At 40.2% G+C, this 10,000-nt stretch overlaps 1 protein-coding gene across 3 annotated transcripts in view; it reads left to right on the top strand.

Annotated features, from left to right (window-relative positions):
- LOC137997029 (neuromedin-U receptor 2-like) overlaps window positions 1-10,000 on the top strand; it is a 67,716-nt gene that overhangs the window by 1,133 nt on the left and 56,583 nt on the right. Inside the window, exon 1 of one of the 3 annotated variants that reach the window (XM_068842719.1) lies at window positions 9,349-9,407. The exons of the other annotated variants lie outside the window; for them this stretch is intronic. The gene's annotated coding sequence lies outside the window, so the exon portion shown is untranslated. Of the gene's footprint in view, window positions 1-9,348; window positions 9,408-10,000 lie in introns of those variants that run through there. 3 annotated transcript variants of the gene reach the window in all.

Raw genomic sequence — 10,000 nt, 5'->3', positions numbered from 1 at the left:
CAAGGGCCATGTTTGCTTTTTGTTACCATGGTTGTTTTTGTCGCGTAAAACAATTTTGTCCGGGAGTTCTAACTTGTGATATCTGTGAATCTTGTTGACACGCATTTTGGCCTTGCAGCCAAAATCCTTGCTATATTTGCCATATTTATGGCCTTCCTGAGGGTCCATTCCCATGGCCTTTAATTTTTTTCTCTTTGATAAATTTTATATTCTTTCCAATGATATTTGGGATTCTTGTTGGTGGTCATTTTGTGACCTTGTATTAAATATTTTCATACGCTTGTCCGAATATGACAAAAATATCAAGATTGCCATTTTGATATGTAAACTATAGATCTTTAAATCAAGTTTCTTATCTTCATACCAAATTTTCATTCATTTATGTCAAACGATAATATTTACATATCAACTTGACGTTTTTATATATTATATCAAGTTCCCATCTATTCATATCAAAACAATTTCCCTTACCAATGCAACTATGCCTATATCAAGTCACCTTTCTCATTTTTGACAAAAAGAATATCTAAAGTTCATTAGCCCGCGTAGCTGGTTGTTGGCGTGAGAGGCATAAGCCGTGCTGGGTGCTGTAAAATACCGTCTAAAAAAAGACTTCTGTTTTTTTAATGCTGCCCACTTTGAATCCAATTACGAACACCCAATCAGAGTAAAGCTGTATATGCGAAACCAAGTTGTTCATTTCAAGTGTCAATATTTGGGCGCAAAACCTATGAGAAGCATGCACAGAATTTTTAAAGATGGGAAGAGAAAGGTGTAAATAATGTCATTAGAAGATAGAATTCATATTTCTATCTAATCACGCACTATATAGAGCTCTTCTAACTGGAGCAGTTCTAGAATGCAATAGAACTTTCTAATGTCAAGACCTAGACCGGTTCTAGAATGCTATAGAACTAATTTCAGAGCATTTTAATTTCATATTTAATCACGCACTATATAGGGCTCTTCTATAGAACTTTCTAATAACCTTTATGGATGGGAAGATAGCAAACACAGATGTTAATTTGGAAAGCATGGAAAGGGTAGATAGACCAAAGATGCAAGTAAAATGAGGAAGACTGTCAAGTAAATCCGCGAGGGATTGCTGTAGATTATAATCTGAAATTACAATTCGGAGATTCTATCTCATAAACCATAACCTCCGGTACTGACATGAAGAACGAACCTAGTCTGCCGGGAGTGACGTCACAATCATAAATTTCTAGTCTTGGCCCCTAATACACGGGGTTATGATGCCCTCGTGTCTTTATTTTGCTCAGCTAGGGCATTGAGGTACAAATGTAGCTTGAGAATGTCCACCAAGCGTTTCGTTACATTGGTCATCCAGTAGTGGTTTATATTTTTCAAACTGATGCGAACGCTAGTGGCTGGAGCATTACCTGTGCAACTAATGTTTCCTGCAGTCTCGGGAGCAGGAATCGCTGCGCAGTAATCCTATTTCTCAAATGTTTGGGTAACTTTGTTAGAGACCGACTGGGCCAAGGGCATCCTATAGTGGTGACATAATGGGCCTTTCAGGCTTCTACAAATGATGGGTCAGCGGCCTTTGGTCTGGACTCGCACCCCAAGCAACCTAAGCACCTCAAGCAATCCAAGGAACCAAAGCGCTTCAAGCAGCCCAAGCGTCTAAGTAAGCTAAGCAGGATAAGTAAGGTACGTATAATGTATACGGTACAATATATGTCCCCATACATAACGTACCTACCCTGGACTCCAGCCTGCCAGCTGCTGGTCCACCCGTCTGCCAATATCACGCACAGAGTGTAAATCAGCTCAAGCCTGTCAAGCTGATTGCATGGCCCATCATCTGGGTACTCTATCAGAAGTGATGCTTTTCTGAGTACGTTACCGAGGTGTCTTTCTACGCAGATACAGTACAGCGTTTAACCTTTGGAAAATTGGCTGTATTCTGTAGTCAGATCGAGTTCCCTCCATTCTCCCCGGGTCTAGCCCTTGTTTTTAGAGTGTAAGATATCGTTGACGTCACCTATTGTCATTAATGTGCCAACCAGAGCCTGGTTGGCTGTCGAAACAAAGGGTCTTTTGTTCCTACCGTTGGAGCATTTGAATAACAAGAGCAATGTTTGTAATCAGGTAACTTCCCTATACCGAGTTTCCGACTGATCACTGCTAGATCAGCTTTGTCTCGTATGATTAGCGCTGAGCATAGCTTAGTTGGCCAACATCCAGTTCTTCATCGTTTCTGGAAGGGTGCCTTTGGGAGTAAGCCACCGTCAAATAGATATTATGGTATTTGGGATGTGCAGCAAGGGCAGCAATTTGGGGGATTAGTACTGACCTTAAACTGAGGAACTCGCGTTAATACTAGCCATGTTATTAGCGTTACCAACAATACTTTGCTGCGACCTAATATAAGTGATAGTTACCTGGAAAAGTCTCAAGATGAGTGTGTGTGTTTGTTTCTTGGTAGTCATATTATCAGCAACGCTAGCACTGTTAGGGGCGTTTCGAGTTATAACTTAACTTTGTTCATTGATTGTTTAGAAATATTTGGTAGTCTAGACTTGAGTTGTAGAATAAAATGGATATATTAGGACATTGTAATTTTGGAGTTTGGTTGGTATTTTGGGCTGGTGCCGAGCATTTAAAAAATGAAGAGGGGGTCAGAGAATGAGCACTACAATAAACAACATGGCGACCACGAATCTCCTCATTCCGAACGCAGAACAGTTCTTCATAAAATGCTGATCTTGTCTGTGTTCACATTTCAACGCAGAGAAAAGCAGTACGAAGAAACGTTACGAGTATCAACGCGGCATCATCCAAACACGTCTTCACCAGGTGGCTCTCAATAAGGACATTGAGCAGATGATGAAAGCCTTTAAGACAAATCTTGGTGAAACTAGGAAAGCGACACCCAGAGCAGTACAGCAGGTTCAAACGGCTACGCAAACTTATGAATTATATCCCTGTCTGCAAGGCTGATGGTCTTGACGGCATTCCAATGCATCTTGCCTCCTAAAGTTATCATTTACATTTATTGCGTCCGTTCCCTGAGACATATTTTAAACTAAGTTATTTCCCGGCACTGGTATCCTGACAAGGACTGGAAGAGTTCTGGAGTAGAACCAATATTCAAAGGTTGATCCAGCAAATTACAGACCTATCTCTGTATTTTCTGTAATAGCGAAACTTTTTAAGAAAGCCATTTTCAATCATGTATACATATTTAAATGAGTCGGAGAATTGAAGCTACAATGATGTACTTTGGAAATATCAGTGTGGCCTTAGACCCATGCACTCTACCCTTACGGCTCTTATTGACATGAAAGGCAATAGTATTAGTAATCTTAACATCGACGATTGCTTAACAAATGCCATTCTGTTTATTGATTTAAAAAAGGAATTTGATACTAAAAGTATGACCATGAGATCCTTCTGTCAAAATTGGAGCTGTATGGGTTTAAAGGTGCAGGTCTTAATCTTTTTCGAGAATCATGACCTCTCTGATAGAACTCAGGTTACAGTTATAAACGACGTAAATTCTGAAACTAGTTACTTACGTTGATGGGTGCCTCAAGGGTCAATCAATGGCCCTCTGCTATTCCTATTATACATGAATGACCTCTCGACCTGAAGCCTCCTATCAGATGTGAGGATGTACGCCGATGACTCTAATCTCACGAATGACTTCCAAAACCCTGAAGAGTTGTTTTCATCCCTGACTCAGTTCGGAGCAATCTGAAACAATGGCTAGATTCTAACCGTCTAAGTTTTTACTTAATGTCCTCAAGACCAAGTGTCTTTTTACAGGGACAAGACATAATTAAAAATCTCGCTGCTCCCAAGTGAACCTCACATTCGCCTTGATGGGCATTCAATTGAAAGAGTCAATACGTACAAATGACTAGGCATTCAGGGGGATGAAACACTATCGTGGGAGTCACATCTTTGCACTCGTCGGTTCAAATGGCGTGAACTCTACCCCGTGCAAGGTTATTTCAGGTGTTCCACAAGGGTCTGTCTTAGGCCCCTCGCTTTTCTTGATGTATATAAATGGCATCGTGGGTGACATCAAGTCAAATATTAGACTGTTTGCTGACGACACTATTATGTACCGACAGGTTGTATCGCCTGTGGATCATCTTATCCTTCAACAAGACCTTGACAGACTAACTTCATGGGCCTGTCTTTGGCAGATGGAGTTTAACGTGAAGAAATGCTACCACATTTCCTTGACCAACAAGCGAGCCGTTGTCATGCTACAATATTTCATGCATGGTCAGGTCTTGGAACATGCAACCTCCTATGATTATCTGGGTGTTGAATTAACGAGCAAGTTAAATTGGAAAGAACACTGTGATAAAACTTCCAACAAAGCCAATAGGACACTTGGGCTGGTCAAACGGACTTTAAAACCGTGTACGCCTGAAGTCAAAGAAAGAGCCTACAAAGCACTTATTCGACCTTTACTAGAATATTCAAGTGCTGCCTGGAATCCACACACAAACAGGGACACTGAAACTATCGAAAAAGTCCAGCGGCGGGCTGCTCGTTTCGTCGCGCATGATTACAAGAGATCTACAAACTCACAAGATCCTTGGAATCCAGACGTTTGCTGGCCCAAGTGACTCTTTTCTATAAAATCAAAAACAATCTCATAGATCTTGAATTCTCATCTTCTATCTAACCAGCTCCTAGATCAAGGATCCAACATTCTATGCTCAAGCCCTACTCAAGTGTTTTGGGGCACAGTTATTCTCCGTTTGTATGAACTGTTCGGGTATGGAACAAACTGTCAACTCAAGCAGTCCAAGCTAAGAACATTACTTCTTTTAAGCCATTAGCCATGTGGGACATTCAGAACATGAAGACCCAGAACCACCTGAAAAGACTTTGAACTATTTACATTTACTGTTTCTTTTAGACTTTATATATTTATTGTGGATTATTATTATTATTATCAAATTCGTTATTTTATATCTCCAAGTGTCAGCCCAGCTATTTGGGAGTATAAGTTCCAAGTTCCAAGTTCCAAGTTAAGTTATCTCCAAGTGTTAGCCCAGCTATTTGGGAGTATAAGTTCCAAATTCCAAGTTAAGTTGCTGAAGTACTTACTACCCAGAGGATGCTAAGACCGATGTGTTCCCCCTAGTGATGATTTATAAGTCACTAGTTCTACCACGTATTAATTATTGCAGCCATGTGTGGGCTTGTATCGGTAATGGCTGAGCAAACAACTAGGGAAATTACAAATTAGGGCAGCACGGGTAATACGGGGATCTGACTGGAATGTCAGATCTGCACAGATTCATCGTGCCCTCAAATGGAAAAGCCTTGCTGACAGACGTGATAACAATCTTTAATATAAACCTTATTCCAAAATGGCCGCCATTTAGATATTCTTTTGTTTTTATTGAAATTAGACCTTGATGCCTCGTTCAAGGCAAAATACTCCTTTGAATTTTCAGCTCAAGAACGAGGCATCAAGGGCTAATTTGAATAAAAACAAAAGAATATTTAAATTAATGAAGGCCATTTTGGAATAAGGTCTATTCAAAACAGTAACTGACTTTGTACCCGAATACCTGTCTTAAAAATTTGCTACCATTAATACTATTCACAGACATAATCTTCGGGGTTCCCAAAATAATCTGTTTATTCCGCGGCCAAACACTGAGGTCCTCAGGAGCGAAGTAACATGGAACAGTCTCTCAGCCGAGGCTAAGCAGGCCACTACTTGTAATAAAAAAAATTCAGTTTTTACAGAAACTGTGGTGCTGCGTCAGTGGGACAATGAAACAGGCATATTCGGTTTTATATCAATGTGTTGATAAAGGTCGTGAACGTGAACGATTTGGAAAGCTGATGTTTTGAACGTTAGCCCTTTGTCATTCGCTGGTGATAATCTCTTCATCAGCCAAAAAACTATACAGTTGATTATACACTAGTCTCTCGAACACCTTAGCCATTACTGAGATAACAGAGATTGGTCGATAATTATTCACATCAGTTCGCTCACCTTGTTTAAACAATGGAGTCAAACTAGCGCATTTTCAGTCATCTGGAAATAAACCAGAACTTAAAGACATGTTGAAAATATTACGATCGAGATAACATCCGCACATTCCCGAATTAGTTTGGCAGAAATATTATCCAGATCTGTTGCTTTGGATTTAGATAATTTATTTAGGAGAGAAAAATACTTTGCTACTACTAATTGGACTGAAAAAGAACTTGTTGTTGCTGCTAACAATGTAATTGGAATAACTTGAACAATCAGTAACAAGAGGTATCTCATTAGCAAGTTTGGTTCCAATTGTTGAAAAATGATAATTAAATGAATTGGAAAGCTCTTGAGAATTGGTTACTGAGTTCTCGTTTAGTTTCAATTCTTTCACAGACTCACTATTTTTCTGACGGAAAATGAGTTCGTTAGTCATTTGCCAGGTTTTACGTGAGTCACCATTGGTCTGAGTAAACCCATTCGCATAATAGGATGCCTTGGTAGATTTAACTTCTCCATTGATCTTATTACGTAGCCTTATGTATACAGCCCAGTCATGCTTTCCGTTTGGCAACATCGCGATCACGCATAGCCTCCCGCAGGTCTGATGTGATCCATCGTACCTGCAAGGATACTTTAATGGACTTTCTTCAAGAACACTATCACGTCGTCGGCAATTCTTTATTTGGCAGCTGAAGACAGAATTTCTCTATCATGTCATCCAACGCGTCATCTGAGATTGTTGGGTGTATTACATACCGCGTTTGAACCTGCTGTACTGTCCTCGTTGTCAGTTTCCTGGTTGTTATGGTAGTGCAGTCTTTCCAGTCTCACCAAGATTTGTCTTAAGGCGTTCATCAGCTGTTCAACGTCATAACTGAGAGTCACCTGGTGAAGACGTAAAGGTTTCTTTGTACTACTCTGCTCTGCTCTGCTCTGCTCTTCTCTGCTCTGCTCTGCTCTGCTCTGCTCTGCTCTGCTCTGCTCTGCTCTGCTCTGCTCTGCTCTGCTCTGCTCTGCTCTGCTCTGCTCTGCCCTGCTCTGCTCTGCTCTGCTCTGCTCCTCTCTACAAGAAATCATCTTGGTCGTCATCGCGGGGTGCATTGTGAACCAGACAAGATCAGCATTTTACGCCGGAAGAACTCTTCCGCGTTCGGAATGAAGAGATTCGTGACCGCATGTTGTTTGTGTACGGTTGGTTCTCAGACTCTCTCTTCATTTTTGAAATGCGCGACACCAGGCTTTCTTGATTTATAAATGTGCTCAAAAACTTGACACATGAATTTTTATTTTTATCAAAAATGAAAACGTCGTGAAAATTCTTTTGACATGAATATCTGGGAACTTGATATGAATATAAAAAACTTGATGTATAAATGTATCGTTTGACATAAATATATGACAATTTGACATGAACATAAGAAACTTGATTTACAGATGTATAGTTGACACATGAAATTGGCAATCTTGACATTTTGTCACATTCGGACAAGCATAAGTCTACTTGCGTGAAGGGGCGTAAGCATCAAGTAACGGGGGCGGATCTAGGGGGAGGGTGTAGGGGAGCGCATTCCCCCCCCCCCCCCTGCGGCTTTCTAACACAATTGGTAGTCTGCAAAAAAAACCGTTACCAGTCAGCTACGCCATTCCTTAGTAATGCACTCCCTCCTAAGAAAAATCCTGGATCCGCCTCTTAGTAACGAACGAAGTACTTGATCATAGCGTGTCACTTGAGTGGACAAAATCATCGCAGTCGTCATTACAATGAAGATATGAACTTATATCATCATTGGAATCCGCAAAATCAATGTTCCACATTGAACGACGATTTATGGAGATTTTCATGGAAGGTGGCTTAGTGTATGATTCAGCTTAACTTAACAAAACAGATGAATGATCAGAAAACGAAACAACTCAGTGAGAGGGATAAACCTCACGCAATAGGAGATCGGCATCATCCAATCTGGTAATAACCAGATCCAAAGTGTGATTACGATCATGGGTCGATTGAAAAACCATCTGCGTTAAGGTGGCTGAAACCAGTTTTAAAAAAAATTAAGACACCTTCTTAGTAGAAGGGTTATCACTACAAAATTGTATCACGTAACAGCAATATTATGGTACCATATGAAACACAAATTGTTGCTTAACAAAAATGCGCCCATTATTGTGACGTGATAGGTTACCAAGGCAACATGAAAGATCTCCAAAAACACCCTATATTTCGTCTTTACTTGCTTATACATTGGAACCTCCATTAAGCAGCCAGTAATCAAAGTCCCGAAATAATTGTAGAATAATATTGAAAATCAAACCTCTATTAAGCGCCCGCGACCACCTTTTGCCCGTCCCGATGACAGGTAAGAGTTCAAAACACTTAGTTTGGCTTTGTTTTGAAAATGTGTTGAAGTAAAAGACAGTCCGAGATAGGTGACGACCGATAGAAACACACCTTTATTATGTTTCGATGTACCGATCCCGCTGCCACAGTAAGCTACGTACGGTGCTACAGGTTTTAATTTTTTATTCAACATACGAGCTCAGTATGGAGTGCGTCAGTCAAATCAAATGAATTATCCAGTAATAAGCTAGATCAATTGTCCTTGCATGGTCCTCTACAATTATTTGAGTTCAAATCCTTGTGTTTTAAGCTTCGATTCTAACATTAACAATTGAATTGAAAGATAGTTTCCCGTGAAGTAGTATTCACAAAGAACTTCCAAGCCATAGCCGCCACCTCGTTCTATACGTTTGCAGTTAATAACTGCTTTGCCACGATTTGTTGCTCTCTTGAGAAATTTAGTAAGCCATGTTGCCATCAGTTTCGGGACATAATTAGAATAAAATGACGTTTCCACTTACGATTATGCTAATTTCTGACGAACCTCTATTAAGCGGCCAACCTGATTAAGCAGCCACTAGCTGTCACCCCTAGGGTGGCGCCTTAATAGAGGTTTCACTGTATCTATAAAAATAAACTCGGTGATCCCCATTTTTAATGTAGAATAGTAATGAGCAATCTGAGATAGGACTATATCGGCAAAGTTTTTAAAAAATTATATGCAGCCACTTCAGAGCAAGCGCTTCACTTTTATGTTACATTAAATAGGTTGCATGCTGACGCTATTTGACTACAAGTGCCAGAATCCTACAGGTTTTGCTTTTCTCCTGCTAATTAGAGCTACTGTTCTTTATACCCCGCTGGGAATAAAAAATTCAAATAAGAAAAGAAAAGAAAAACAAATTGAATGGCAATGTCAAAGACGCTATCGTGAAAATTGCCTAACGCGCGTACGTGTTTCATTGGCTGCTGAAATTTTTGGATGTATATTATTAAACATGTTATTTCACACGTTCGATTCTTTCTAAAATATCAATACGGCAGAGAGACACTCCGAGACTGTTAAGATCAGAGGAGGTAGGCCGGGATCTTGATTCTATACCTACTGAAGCCACGAGGCACAATCAATGCATGCGCCAAGAACATCTTTTCTCCGTATCATACCATACATCATATCATATTTTTATTTACCCGGATTTTAGAGTAACTTTGTGTAGCTAGTATCTCTGCCCAGCATTTATCCTCCCAACCATGATATACCACAGAGGACAGACCACAACACCGGAAACTCCATGCCCTACTCGTTGCAAATAGTGTGTGGGTTCGTTTAAGTCTCATAGGGAAAGCATGAGGAGCTTAAGCCGACTCAGGAATTCTCGGCTGGACGTCTCCTGACGGTGTACTGATATCCATCAACAAAGGCTAAAAAAATAACACAAAAGGTGTTTCGTATTCAGAAAAGTGTTAAAGCATTCAGGATCGATCAGATTGTACTGTGAACTTACGTTAAGCAGAAAAAAGTAGTTAATTTTTTATTGAATGACCATATTTAGGGGCGAGATGAATTTTGTGGGGAACACAAATCTATTTCAATTCGTTTGCGCGTATCGACGGTGGCGGTTAGTGCTGGGACACGGAACCATTTTTCGTTCTATAGGATTTATGGATTA

Source organism: Montipora foliosa, chromosome 3 (assembly GCF_036669935.1).
Source record: "Montipora foliosa isolate CH-2021 chromosome 3, ASM3666993v2, whole genome shotgun sequence".
NCBI lineage: Eukaryota > Metazoa > Cnidaria > Anthozoa > Scleractinia > Acroporidae > Montipora > Montipora foliosa.
This window is presented reverse-complemented; position numbering and strand designations above follow the sequence as displayed.